A 3325-nucleotide genomic window follows, 5' to 3' on the forward strand; every position below is an offset into this window, starting at 1 on the left:
CCGAACTAATCCTACCAGACATCAAGAAATAAGGCCCTCTAGACAAAACTCTCCTGATCCGCATCAGAATCACCAAAATGATCAAAGAAAAGATCATCCCCATCCCGGTTGAGCTCATCAGGACAACACCCCTCACCGTGGGAGCATCAATATGATCTTGGGAAGACCTATGGATGGAGATTCTAATTAAGCAAGGAAAGCCTATGGAAGAAGATTAAAAAAAGTTATGGTATCAGTGCCAGAAGGGACAAAGCGAAGGGACCTATTATCAGTTTTGGTCCACAAGACTTGGAAGGAGTCTCCACTCCCCATGATGACGCCTTGGTCATTCACACTGTGATAACCAATTATGACATGGTCCGGATATTTATTGATACTGGCAACTCCGTCAACATATTATTCAAGGAAACTTTTAGTTAAATGCAAATAGACCAAACAGAATGGAAATCCATGTTCAAAGCTCTGTTCAGATTCACTAGACATGAAATACAACCGTTAGAACAGGTTAGCTACCTCTTTCTTTGAAACAAGATCCTTTAATACGAGCTCAAAGTGTTATTTTTACAGTGATAGATGCTCCCTCCTCATATAATATCATTCTGGGAAGACTAGCACTCAGTGCATTCCAAGCAGTAGTTTTCACCTTTCATCAAAAAATAAAATTTTTGATAGATGATCAGATCAGCTCGGTGAAAGGAGATCAAGACGTCTCTCAGAAATGTTACACAACCATGGTTCGTACTGATATCAAAAAATTACGAAGAACTCTGCGAGAGGAAGTACACTCTTTATAGGAAACTCCCACACCTGTATTATCACAGGAAAAAGAAAAATTGCAGGTCGTGTCCGGGCTGCCAGACAGAGTCACTCAAATCACTGTCGATCTAACGCCTGAATTAAAGATCGAGCTGATTGTCTATCTCATCCAAAATAATGATGTATTTGCCTGGGTTCCTCAAGAAGTTACCAGAATAGCCTCTGCCATAATGGAACATCGACTCAATATCCTCCTCGATTCCAGACCTATTAAACAGAAAAAGAGACATTTCGGACCTGAGCAAGACAAAGTAATTCAGGCTGAAATCACTAAACTTCTCGAAGATGGGCACATCCGAGAGGTTCAATTCCCAACATGGCTTGCAAACATAGTGTTGGTCCCAAAACCTGGAGGCAAGTGGCATATTTGTATTGATTTTCGAGATCTCAATAAAGCTTGTCCGAAGGATTGTTACCCCCTCCGTAGAATTGATCAATTAGTGGACTCCATCTCAGGGTGTGAACTCATATGTATGTTGAACGCCTATCAAGGGTATCATCAAATTCCATTAGCCAAAGAACATCAGGAAAGATCAGTTTTATCACCTTGGAAGGAACTTTTTGTTATGCGATCATGCCTTTTGGGTTGAAAAATGTAGGAGCCACCTATTAGCGACTTATGGATAAAGTCTTCAAGCACCAAATAGGTCGCAACGTCGAAGTATATGTAGATGATATCTTAATCAAGTCAGTTCGAGCTGAAAACCTGATCAGTGATATCAAGGAAACATGTAGTACTTTGCGAAGGTATAATCTCAAATTAAATCATGACAAGTGTCTATTTGGTGTCAAGAGTGGTCGATTTACTAGGATATATAGTAACCGAAAGGGGGATAGAAGCTAACCAAAAAAGGTACAAGCTCTGTAGAACATGGCTTCATCGCGGAATACCAAGGAAGTTCAAAGGTTAGTAGGAAGAATTACAACATTATCACGATTTATATCACAATTAGCTATGAAGAGTCTTCCTTTCTTTAAAATACTACGCAAGGTAGCTAGATTTGCTTGGGATGAGAAATGTAAACAGGCTTTTAACGATCTGAAGACATATTTGACAAACCTACTGGTCTTGTCAAAGCCTACACCTAATGAATATCTATGGCTCTATTTGTCTTCCTCTGAAGGCACCTTGGGCTCGATTCTAGTCAGGCAAGAAGGAAATACCTAGCAACCTATTTATTTCTCCAGTCATTTGTTAAAGGATGCTGAAACTTGGTACATCACTTTGGAAAAACTTGCTTTATCTTTGGTTCTAATTGTTCGCAGACTTCGGCCAAACTTCCTCTCACGTCCGGTCACAGTATTGACTAATAGTGCTCTAAGTCGAGTATTAACTAATCCGGAGGCCTCGGGACAACTAATAAAATGGACAACGGAGATGGGCAAGTATGACATACAATATCAGCCCAGAACATGTAAAATACGAAAGAAAAATAAAATAAAATAAAATAAATAAAAGAGGGTTAAGGGATTCGGGTGCAAAATCTGAAACCCATTAGGAATCCATAACCCCCTCGACTTTTCTTACACCCGGAAACACACGAGCGTTTCTCCCCCTTTTCTTCGCTGAAACTGACGACCGCTCCTCCTCCTCTTCTTTTTCTCCTTCTTCCTCCCTGCCGCGACCCCTCTCCTTCCCATTGTCGCGATTCCTCCCTCTCAATCTCCCTCTCCTCTGTGCCCTAGCCGCAACTGCCACCACACCTGCTTCCTCCACCGGCTCTGCTCTGTCGAGGTTTCACCACTGTGTGGGGAAGAGGAACGCCGGAATCCTCGGATAGAGCCGCCGTCGCCGTGCTCAGGTCCCCGAACAACCCTTCCCTCTTTATCTTCTCTATAGTTGTGTTGTATAATACCATGAGGTGTTCAATTTAAGGGATTCCCATCTTTGTGTTTCTTAATTTTCGATCTGCTATCTTTTAATAGTTTAGGGTATCTTTGTGTTGACCCTTCAGGTGATTTTTTTCTCCATCTTTCTTGCTCTTTCATTTCGATCAAATGCCTTAATGTTTTGGTTATATATATATTTGAAGAATCATTAGGAGAAGTGGATCATATAGAGGAAAATCATCATTAGCTGATATATCGAAAATAATTTTCTTTTCTTTTTGGATGAAATCTTTGAGAAATAGAGAAGGCAAATGGTTAGTTACGTATTTAAGTCATATGAAAGATGAGAGATCAGTAGAGAATCCTTGTAAAAACCATGGATTATATTTTATTGATATACGTTCAACCATAAATGATTCATCATACAAAAATGATAGATATTAGAATATCATAGTTTAATTATGTATGATATTCTGAACTTGGGCCTTATATTGACTACATTAAAGCACTTTGCATGGTGATTTTTTTTTGTATATTAGTTATTCATTTAGTGCATTTTATTCGATATGCATAATGAGATATTTTCTTTATATATATTCATGATATGAAGTTGAGGATCATCCGTGAATCTTCTATTAATGAGATTTTGTAGTGGAATCATACAAATCTATCTATCCTT

This window comes from Curcuma longa, chromosome 1 (assembly GCF_044706935.1).
Source record: "Curcuma longa cultivar G26 ecotype Majalengka, Jawa Barat chromosome 1, ITB_CL_G26_1.1, whole genome shotgun sequence".
Classification (NCBI taxonomy): Eukaryota; Viridiplantae; Streptophyta; class Magnoliopsida; order Zingiberales; family Zingiberaceae; genus Curcuma; species Curcuma longa.